Source organism: Trichosurus vulpecula, chromosome 6, assembly GCF_011100635.1.
Source record: "Trichosurus vulpecula isolate mTriVul1 chromosome 6, mTriVul1.pri, whole genome shotgun sequence".
Lineage (NCBI taxonomy): Eukaryota > Metazoa > Chordata > Mammalia > Diprotodontia > Phalangeridae > Trichosurus > Trichosurus vulpecula.
In genome coordinates this window covers 261,680,476-261,692,604 of record NC_050578.1, presented here as the reverse complement: position 1 = coordinate 261,692,604, position 12,129 = coordinate 261,680,476, and the positions used below count along the sequence as shown (strand labels likewise).

The 12,129-nt window shown below is 37.4% G+C and overlaps 1 pseudogene; it reads left to right on the top strand.

Moving 5' to 3' along the window:
- Positions 1 to 226: 226 nt before the first annotated feature.
- Positions 227 to 10,233, top strand: LOC118855009 (annotated as a pseudogene).
- The last annotated feature ends 1,896 nt before the right edge of the window (positions 10,234 to 12,129 follow it).

Sequence of the window (12,129 nt, the reverse complement as noted above, 5' to 3'; positions counted from 1 at the left end):
TGATGTCTGACCAAGATCTAAAGGGCTACACAGCACCTACTTCAGCTGCCCTCATGGCTTTTGGAATAAATTTTTCTCATCAGACCATTCTGAGGGGAAGTCTTCTCATGCTTGGCATAGACAGCCCTCACCCCCAACTCACCTGCAAGCTTGTGGCCCTTCAGATACCCTCAACTTGGTTTAGCTTGTCTGCCAAGATAGTTTTATTGGGGTGTGGCTACTAATCATGCTACAGCTTCTTGGAGCCACAGGTAATTGTTAAGTGCCAGAGAGACACCAAAGGTGAATGAGCAGCCCTGAAAAGGGCTTGTCAAGCCCTAACATCAAAGTTTTCCTTGAACACTCCATACACCCAACTGGCTACTTATAAACTTACTATACCTACTTATATGTAAACTTATTATACTGACTTATATGTACTTATTACACTGACAAGAAGGGGGAGATATTCAGGAAGACAAGAACAAGATGAAATTTTAACACATAAAGATACCAAATTAAAATGATAACATGACAAGAGGAGAGTTAATATGTGTCCTATGGCCAGTAATGAAGCAGGTTCTAGGGTTAAAAAAGTCAGAGTTCCAAGTAGTGATGGATAATTAGAGTTTATTTTCCCACACCAAGATGACTGTCTTGCTGTCACTCAATGTGAATCTTTATGGAAGATAATTGATGTTATATCTAGAGTTCTATGGAAGGGATGGAGTGAGGAATTAGGATAGAAGAAGTAGATTGGAAACTATTGCTCAGAGCAAGAAGTTAGTAAGAGCTCAAACATGATTTTAATTGGATTATGGACAAAGACTATAATTGTATTATATAAATAAATACAATCACAAAGTTACAGATAAACAATAGATGACAAAGGACACTCTAGCTCAGTCCATACCTGAATCATCATGGTCTCCATAATATCTATCTAAGACAAAGGATTATTTATCTTTTGTTTAAGGACCTCCTTGGGGATAGAAGGAAATCAGTACATCCAGAAGTAATCCATTACAGTCTGGTTAAATATATTCAATACAGATTTATTCCTTTCATGAAAACCTAAATTTCTATCTTTGAAACTTCTGCTCATTTTCCTAATTCTACACACTTTGACTAAAGAGTAAGATTTCAGTAAGAAATGCTTTCTCAAAGCTGGGAAACAATTTTAGTAGCCAGTGTCTCTGGTAAAGGCTTCATTTCTTAAACAGATAGAGAACAGAGTCACATTAGCAAGAATATGAGTCATTCTTCAATTGATAAACTGTCAAAGAACAGAAGAAATTAAAGCTATAGGGGGGCCAAGCCAAGATGGTGGCTGGAAAGCAGGGACAGCCTAAAGCTCTCCCCCAGGACACTGCAAACACCAATAAAAATGGCTAGATCTGAGTTGCATTCCAGGTTGGTGGTTCTTGGGGGACAATGAGTGCTGGTGTGGCAGAGCTTGCTGTGTAGAAAAATCTCTGAAAACAACAGCTCAGCCCCTCAAGCTTAAGACAAAGTACTCTCTACTCTACGAGTTGTCATACCCCAATGAAAAACACAAGGGTCAAGTAGTTGGCTGGGAACATGGACAGGCAGAAAAAATGGACTCAAATTCAGACTCAGACTTTGGAATCTTTCTTTGTGGACAAAGACGACCAAAACATACTGCCAGAAGTCAACAAAGTCAAAGAGCCTACAACAAAAACCTCCAAGAAAAACAAACTGGTCTCAGGCCATGGAAGAGCTCAAAAAGGATTTGGAAAAGCAAGTTAGAGAAGTAGAGGAAAAATTGGGAAGAGAAATAAGAGTGATGTGGGAAAACCATGAAAAACAAGTCAGAGTCTAGGTACCTTAGACAACTTTAAGAAGATAAATTTCAGAACAGTTGCCAATATGCCTTAGCAAAAGGACTTTTTTCAATGGAAGTTCCCTACACAAAATCAGAAAAACACAGCAACACCAAAGCTCCAACAATTAAAACAAAAGTAACTATATCACATAGTATTGAGGGAAATTAATGTTATACCATATTAAAAACTAATCATTAATATATGGTATATGATTTTCTTCCTACGTCTGTTAAAATCCTACTCTTGAAAAGGTCAGTTTGTCTCTGAAGGGCATGACTGAGTGACAAGGTTACTCCTACCCCCAAAGCATATGCCCTTTAAGTAGGTTGGGTTGGAATACAAGTAGATGCAAATTGTGTCAGGAAGTATCAATGTGTCTCAAAAATACAGAAAAATTATTTTCAATAACATTGAATTAAATTATCTTTGCCAAGTGACCTTTACGCAACTTCTTTGCTACCTTTTCCAAGAAGAAATTGGACCCTAACTTTCTTTTTTATGTGAGAAATACCACATTTATTGATATCCCTTAAGTGCTTTCCACTACCCAGAAAAGAAAAAAAAAAACGTTTAAACATTCATTGATTACCAGAATTGGAAGGTCCTTTGAGGAGCTCTAGCATTCATAGATGTATATGTGTTTGATTGTTGTCTTTATTTTGCTTTGTCTCTCTCACTGTGTTTGTTTCTGACTCTGTTCTCTCTCTGCCCCACCCCCCCCATCTCTCTCTCTCTCTCTTTCTCTGTCTCTCTATCTTTCTCCATTTCTTTTTCTCCATCTCTGTCTTCCCTTCCTTTGGTTCTCTATCTCTCTTTCTCTACCTGTCCCTTCCTGTCTTTTTAATACAAAAAGGTAAGCATGGTAGCCTTGGACTTAAAGGAACTGCATCAAACTTCTGCTTTTCTACTTTTGAACTGTGAGGATTTAGACAATATTTCACCATTTAGAGACTCAAATTTCTTATCTATAAAATGAGGAAAGTTTCATAAGATTTTCTCTAAGAGTCCTTCTGACCTAGATTTCTCCATCTCTTTCCTATTAATTAGTTACAATTCTTCATTTACTGACCACTTTTTTCAAGGGTGCTTCAGCTGAACTCACAAAGGTAAGTGTTAGGAATTAATATGAAAAAAGCACAACAGTGAGCTATACTCAATATCTCAAGTTATCTGGATAAAAATAACTATATCCACAGTAAACTCACCCATCAGAATCAGCCCCAGATCTCTGTAATCTTATGCAGTCAGCAGTACCTAGAAATAGAAACAAGGCTCTCAGACCAGTAAGCCTGAAATGTTGGTATCTGTGTTGTAGCTCCAATTTTTTTAGTCAAATTGCTTGTAAAAAAGATCTTTGCATATCTCCACCATCAAAACAAATTGAGCAAGAAATCTAAAATTATGTTAACCAAAGTAGGATAATAGAAGATAATGCAAATGGAAGTCAAATTATTACAGATCCTAGCAAGCCTGAAGTATCAGAGTATCAAGAATTCAATATGTTATTTAGTGAAGGGACTATAAAAGTAACAATAGAAGAGAGAGACAAAAATAGAAGAGAACAAAAGGGAAGAGAGGGAGGTGAGACTGTTACCTGTGGAAGTATCAGAGAAACAAAGATACATCTAGTACACATGAAAAGAGGTTGATAAAGATTGACAAAGTACGATTGATGGAGAGGGAAGAGACGACATTTCATTCCATTGTGCTCCACAAATCCAGTCTGACCAGGCTACCTTACCAATACTTCAGCTTCAACTGTCCCAAAGCTTAAACATATCAATACCCCACTCCAAGCATATGCTTTTTAGAAGAAAAGCCTCCACATAGTTTTCTCAGATATTTGTAAAATTCCCTTCAAAATATTATTAAGCTTTCCCAATTCTGAGCTCAAATCGACATGACAGTTACATTTGTTGGCCAATACTTTGTTTTATTTTTGTCTTCTTGTAATAATTGTTTAATGCTTTAAGTACCTCTAGTGATTCATGGACTTTTAATTGATCATGGAAGGCAGGCAGGCCCAGGGGAAAGCTGAAAATTATTTATTTTCATACTTTAAAAATATGTCCTATTTATTTATATTTTATATTCAAAATGCATTTTCAAATCGTTTTTGGAAATCTAACATCATATTGACTTTTAATAATTTAATATTCAAACTTCTCCTAAACATTAATGTATATTGTCATATGTCTATTTGATAAATTACAATAAATAGATATTTCTTTTTTTCTTCAATGATTCTGCATATTAGCTTTAGATTTGTCACAATTAAATCTACATAGTTAATCAGTTTTGCTATTAAATTACCATCCTAATGAAGAAATATGAAAATTTTAGCGATTTTTAAAATGTCACAACATTTAAAGATACACATATACATAGATATGTGTATATGCATATGTATATATATATAATATATATACTATATATGTAATATATATGTGTATATATGTATATATGTGTATATATATATATATATATATTTGTAACCACATGAACAAAGGGATTTTAGTATTTTAGTAGCATGGGCAAGAATACTGTTGAGCTACCTAATTTGCAGAGTTTCTCGTACCTTGCTGAAAAAAAAAATATATATATTCCTTGATCTTCCCAAATTTAAAGGTATAGAATGATCCACTCAAATAATGCACTATATGTTTAAATAATCTGGGGATAAACTTTGTGCTTGTGATATTTTATCCTGTTCTATGTCATTTCAGATGAATTGGAATTCTCCTGGACTTTAATAAAATATTTGAAATACATCAAAAATCAGAACAATGTAACAGTTTGTTCTTTTGGGACACTTCATGAACCAGGATATCAAAATAATATGTTTGGGAATCTTCTTGTGCTGTTATTTTGCTATATTTCTTGGAAACTTTATGATCTTTTCACCATCACTTGCAGCCATCTGATCCAAGAGCCTATGTACTATTTTCTTTTTTTTTGTTTTTTTTAGATAGATAGATATACATATATTCTTTATTTGATTTAATTAAATTTGATTACTTTTATTTAGCAACTATTTTGCACAAAACACTGTGCTATGCACTGGAGATCCAGAAATAAAAATGAAAGTCCCTGGCCTTATGGAGTTTATATTCTATTTAGAAGTATACAAAATATATGCATAATATTATATTCCAAAAAAATATGAGGTTTGACATTCCCCTATCCCTCCTTTTTCCCCTCCTCCCAGAACCTGTTCCCCTACCTTACCCTCTATCATACACACAAGAAAGAAAATAATCTTTTTCTACTCTGGCATTTATTTAGATATAGACACCCTTTATGTTTATGCACATATTATCTTTTGTATGCTAGTCTAATGTCATTGAGTATACACTCCATATATATACACAACAAACATAAAGATTATACGAGATCCACTTTCTATAATTACTCAAAATCAAGCTATGTTATATATGATTGCGCAAAGGTAATTGAAGAAAGAGAATTCAGATAGAAATGTAGTAAACCAACAAGAAAAATATTTCTATCTTTATGTCCATTAGAAAAGTAATAAGATGTTTTCTCAGAGGTAGAAAGTCCTGGGTTCAGGTACCACCTTTGGCACATGCTCACTGTGTGACCCTGGGCAAGTTAAGCAAACTCTCTGTGCCCAACACACTAATACTTTTTTTTTTGATTTAAATTTAAATTTATTTATTTAACATATTTGGTTTTCAGCATTGATTTTCACAACAGTTTGAATTACAAATTTTCTCCCCATTTCTACCCTCCCCCCCACTCCAAGATGGCGTATATTCTGGTTGCTGTGTTCCCCAGTCAGCCCTCCCCTCTATCACCCCCCTCCCCTCTCATCCCCTTTTCCCTTCCTTTCTTGTAGGGCAAGATAAATTTCTACACCCCATTGCCTGTGTATCTTATTTTTTAGTTGCATGCAATAACTTTTTTTTTGAACATCTGATTTTAAAATTTTGAGTTCCAAATTCTATCCCCTCTTCCCTTCCCACCCACCCTCCCTAAGAAGTCGAGCAATTCAACTTGGGCCACACATGTATCATTATGTATAACCCTTCCACAATACTCATGTTGTGAAAGGCTAACTACATTTTGCTCCTTTTCAACCCATCCCACTTTATTGAATTTTCTCCCATGACACTTTCCCCTTTCCAAAGTGTTTGTTTTGATTACCTCCACCCCCATCTGCCCTCCCCTCCATTATCCCCCCCTTTTATTTTTTTTATCATCCTCCCTCTTCTTTCCTGTGGTGTAAGATACCCAACTGAGTATGTATGGTATTCCCTCCTCAGGCCAAATCTCATGAGGGCAAGGTTCACTCATTCCCCCCTCACCTGCCCTCTCCCCTCCTCCCATAGAACTGCTCCCTCTTGCCACCTTTATGCGAGATAATCTACCCCATTCTATCTCTCCCTATCTCCCTCTCTCAGTATGTTGCTCCCTCATCCCTTAATTTCATTTTATTTCTTTTAGATATCTTCCCTTCATCTTCAACTCACCCTGTGTCTGCTCTCTCTCTTTTACGTATATATATATATATATATATGCATATATAAAAACACACATATATATACATACATACACATACATACATATACACATAGATATATACATACGTACACATTCACTCTTATATATACATAAACATATATATATATATATATATATATATGCATATTCCCTTCAACTACCCTAATACTGAGATCTCATGAATCTTACACATCATCTTTCCATGTAGGAATGTAAACAAAACAGCTCAACTTTAGTAAGTCACTTGCAATTTCCGTTTCTTGATTAGCTTTTCATGCTTCTCTTGATTCTTGTGTTTGAAAGTCAAATTTTCTATTCAGTTCTGGTCTTTTCACTGAGAAAGCTTGAAAGTCCTCTATTTTATTGAAAATCCATATTTTGCCTTGGAACATGACACTCAGTTTTGCTGGGTAGGTGATTCTAGGTTTTAATCCTAGCTCCATTGACCTCCGGAATATCGCATTCCAAGCCCTTCGATCTCTTAATGTAGAAGCTGCCAGATCTTGGGTTATTCTGATTGCGTTTCCACAATTTTCAAATTGTTTCTTTCTGGCTGCTTGCAATATTTTCTCCTTGATCTGGGAGCTCTGGAATTTGGCGACAATATTCCTAGGAGATTTCTTTTTGGGATCTATTTGAGAAGGCGATCGATGGATTCTTTCAATTTCTATTTTGCCCTGTGGCTCTAGATTATCAGGGAAGTTCTCCTTGATAATTTCTTGAAAAATGGCATCTAGGCTCTTTTTTTGATCATGGCTTTCAGGTAGTCCAATAATTTTTAAATTATCTCTCCTGGATCTATTTTCCAGGTCAGTTGTTTTTCCAAGAAGATATTTCACATTGTCTTCCATTTTTCCATTCCTTTGGTTCTGTTTTATAATATCCTGATTTCTCATAAAGTCACTAGCTTCCACTTGCTCCAATCTAATTTTTAAAGTAGTATTTTCTTCATTGGTCTTTTGGACCTCCTTTTCCATTTGGCTAATTCTGCCTTTCAAGGCATTCTTCTCCTCATTGGCTTTTTGGAGATCTTTTGCCATTTGAGTTAGTCTGTTTTTTAAGGTGTTGTTTTCTTTAGTGTATTTTTCAGTATTTTTTGGGTCTCCTTTAGCAAGTCATTGACTTGTTTTTCATGGTTTTCTCGCATCCTTCTCATTTCTCTTCCCAATTTTTCCTCTACTTCTCTAACTTGCTTTTCCAAATCCTTTTTGAGCTCTTCTATGGCCTGGGGCCAGTTCATGTTTTTCTTGGAGGCTTTTGTTGTAGGCTCTATGACTTTGTTGTCTTCTTTAGCCTGTATGTTTTGGTCTTCTTTGTCACCAAAGAAAGAATCCAAAGTCTCAGACTGAATCTGGGCGCGTTTTCGCTGCCTGGCCATATTCCCAACCCATATTCCTGGCCATATTCCCAACTTGACCCTTGAGTTTTTCAGTGGGGTATGACTGCTTGTAGACTAACGAGTTCTATGTTCCACGTTTGGGGGGGAGGTGCCAGCTCTGTCAGACCCACACTCCTCCTTCCCCAAGAACCCCCAGTCCAGACTGGGCTTAGATCTTCAGCAGGCTGTTGCATTCCTGCTCTTATCAGCCACTTAATTCCTCCCACCAGGTGGGCCTGGAGCCGGAAGTAACAACAGCTGTAGCTGCCCCACCTCCACTGCCCCTGGGGCTGGAAGCCGAACCCCGAACTCCTTCCACTCCCGCAGCTTTTCCCACTAACCTTCTCCGCAGTCTTTGGTGTTTTTGGGTCGAGGGGTCTGGTTAGTGCCGCAGCTCACATATTCAGGGCCCTAGGGCCCCCTCTGCCTGGCTTCTGGTCTGGATGGTCCACACCGCTCAGGCTGGGCTCTGCTCCACTCCGTTCCCAGCTCCCAGCTCCTACCTCCCAGCTCCGTGTGGAATAGACCTCACCCAGAGACCATCCAGGCTCTCCTGGGCTGGAGCCCTGCTTCCCTCTGCTGTTCTGTGGGTTCTGCCGTTCTAGAATTGGTTCAGAGCCATTCTTTATAGGTTTTTGGAGGGACTCGGGTACGGAGCTCACTCTAGTCCCTGCTTACCAGCTGCCATCTTGGCTCCGCTCCCCCCCCCATGTACTATTTTCTATGTCATTTGTCCTTAATGGATGTGGCATATACATCCACCATAGTCCCTCAGCTCATCAGAGACTTAATTCCAAAGAAAAATAATTTCCTTTATTAGTTGTATGACTCAGCTCTTTACTGCTCACTTCCTGGCTACTATTGAGATGTTCATCTTGATGCCCATGGCCTTTTTTTGCTATGTTGCCATTTATAAATCCTTATACTACATGATCACAGGAAATCCACAGAGATGTAACACAATGATCATGATGGCCTGGGTAGGTGACCTTTTGGCATACCATTGCCCAGATGCTTATGGCCTCTAGGTTGCCATTTTGTGGTCCTAATGAAATAGATCACTATATCTGTGATGTCAATCCCTTCTTAAAATTTGTCTGTGCAGACACACATATTGCTAATATCTTAGTCAAAGCTAATTCTGGGATTGTTGTATTAACAACTTCTCTTGTCTTGGTGGAATCTTACATTTTCAGATTATGCAGTCTTAGAAAGCACTCATCAGAGGGTTGGCACAAAGCCCTCTCCACTTGTGGTTCCCACATCATGGTGGTTGTTCTGTTCTTTGTGCCCTGCATTTGCACCTATATTCCACCTCCCAGTGCCAGCAAAAATGATAAGGAGTTTTCCATGTTTTTCACTGTCGTTGGACCCATTCTGAATCCTCACACCTATACAATGAGAAACTAGGAGATGAAGAACTCAATGCAGAAGGTGTGGTCTAACTAAGTGTCATTGATATTTAAATAAAAAGATAGGTTTTGATTTTATTGTTTTCCCCCCTTATACCCTTGGTGAAGAAATGCATATTGTGTCACCAAAGGTACGTTAATGACTATTCATAAAATATCATCAAGTCCAAAATAAAAACCAGGGATATATCCTTATCAAAACTTTGTACAATGGTTGATGTATGGCACCAGGCTATGTACTATTTAAGCAGTTCACAAATAGTATGTCGTGGAAAGGATGAACATAAAGAATAATCTGTCATTGTTTTCTCTTATGTGACTCATCATTCCAAATCCAGAATATGTTCATCTTCTAAGAATGACAAAGAAATGAGCTGTGACATAGAGCCAGGCTCTGCCTCAACTGTGAAATAATCAAAGCTTTTTCTTTGATAATCAAGTGTGTCAGCCAAATCCACAAATCTTTATCAAGCCCACACTCTGTGACAGGCATTGTGCAAACCACTTGGGATACAAATACAAGTACAAAGAAAGATAGTCCTTGCCCTCAAGGAACTTATATCCTAATGATTAAAAACAACATATAAAAGAGTTCTGATAATTTGGGAAGAGAGAGGATATAGGAGAACTATATCTATCTAGAGGGGCATGGCAGGCAAGGAATTCCAAACAGCAAAGAGCAGAGCCTAGTGAAGAGTGATGGAGTGAAAATGGCTAGCCTGGATACTTAATTGAAAGGTATGTTGAAATAATAACTGACCAATAAGCAGAAGGGATTATATAAGGCAGTAGGTTATCTTCCAGGATGAGAAGCCAAAGAATGCTGGAATAATAAAGAAATGCAGACAGACAGGACAAGACTTAGCAGAGAAATGAACTGGTCTCAGGCCAGGTTGTTGTTCTATTCTTTGTACCTTCTATTTCCACTTACATCCCACCTCCCAATTTCCTAAATAATGACAAAGAGTTCCGACTGTTTTGCACTGTGATTGCACTTATGTTGAACCTTCTCATTTACACACTGAGAAATGTAGAAATGAAGAATGCCATGAGAATGGTGTGGTTCAGAAAACTGGCTTTGTTATTCAAATAAAATGGATAAGTTTCAATGTATTATTTTTTTCTTTTACATCCACCCAATTAAGAAATAAGTATTTGCATAACAGAACTTTCAGGAATAAACAGTACATTAAATAACACTGACTATGCACGATCCAAAATGCCTACAGAAATGGTGCATTTATTGGTTCTCCCAGGGTTTTCCAGAATCTTTAATGAGATTTTATCTATCTAAGCTTTCTGGAGCCATTGGCTCCAGTGCCCATTGACTGTTTTCACTGAAGTGTCAGTCTGGTCACATGTACCCCAGTTCTGCTTAAACATTAGCATTTGGATTGCTTTTATAAAGAGGTATAACAATGAATGTATAAACATATCTCTTTACCACTTCATTCTCTGGTTAGGGGAATGGTATTAGATTCATAGATTAGATGAGCTGTTATATAGCACAACTCTAGTTTCAAATCCATTTTCCCTATTAGGCTCAAGTACCAGGCACCCTGGTTTCTCAAATCTTCCCTCCTTGGTTGGCTCTAAGTAACATCCTGCCTAAAGTCCTGGTTTATATAATCAGCATGGCTAAAACTCCTAGACCCAGTGGAGATTATTCTCTGAATCTAGAAAATGAGAAAGGCAAATAAAGCAGAATTTTAAAAAGTACCCTACATGCATTTCTCAGGGCTACAGGGTAAAACTGAGAGCAGCAGAAGGAAGACTCCATTCTCGAATAAATGAGTCATTCAGTTCATGGTGTCCATGCTGGGGGTTATCCTTCACCCTCTCTAAATTTCTGAGACAGGAAAAGGGGCATGACTGTTAGAGCCCCCCAGTTTTAAAGATGAAACCTGTTCTAGTTTTACAGCCAATCCAAAGGAAGAAACTCCCACCCATGTGAAATAAGATGGACAGAAGCAGGTTTTTTTTTTTCCATCTTATGCTATCTAAGCATGTTACATATCTTTATCTATATCTAGATAGATAGATACATATATACACATACACATATATACATGAACACACAAATACACACATATACACATATATACATACATGCATATACATATATTCAAATGTAAATTTAGACACTAACTCCGGGCAAATCACTTAATCTGTGTTTGCCTGTTTCTTGGTTCGTAAAATGGCGATAATAGTAGCACCTACCTTGTAAGCTTCTTGTAAGGATCAAATGAAATAATATTCATAAAGTTTTTAGGACAATGCTTGGCACATAATAAGATGAATAATAATAATAAAGAAAAAGAAGAGACAGAGTTCCTGGGTACTTAATAATCAATTTAATGGTTAGGTTAGCCAGTAATCAAGAAATTGATGGTCAATAAACAAGAGATCCCTCCACCCCCACCCCCAATGGAGACCTTAAGGTCCTTAAATAACATTGTAAAGAGAATGCCCCTGATAAATGAAAATCAGCCCTCATTGGTAGACCTTGAATGAAGTGGGCTACAAGACTTCAAGTCCTGTTGAGAACGTGGCTTGATCATGAGAGTCAGTAGCTTCCAGCAAACTGGACAGTGCAATCCATCTCCATCTCCAACCAGACTCCTGTTGTTGGTTTTCTCCTTCATAATCTGGGTCACTCTGAACTTTAATGGAAGGGTACAAGCACAGGGCCTGCTTTCCCCAGACTAAGGACTTTTGGACTGGTTTCTGTTTATACTCTTAGTTGAGTGGGGTCCTGCCCAAGACTGAAGAGCATATTCCTTGAGGGCTAGGAGAAGTCTCATCAATTAGTCATGTCCTTTGACCAGAGCTAGGCTTTAATGAAGAAATAGGAGAAAATTCTAGATTACAAATTAGTAATAAGATATTAATATAATAGCATAATAATTTCTCTCAAAAGTAACCACTATGTAAAATAGTAGCTATTATTATCAGCTATTAAACCAAACTTCTACTCGACCTATTTTCA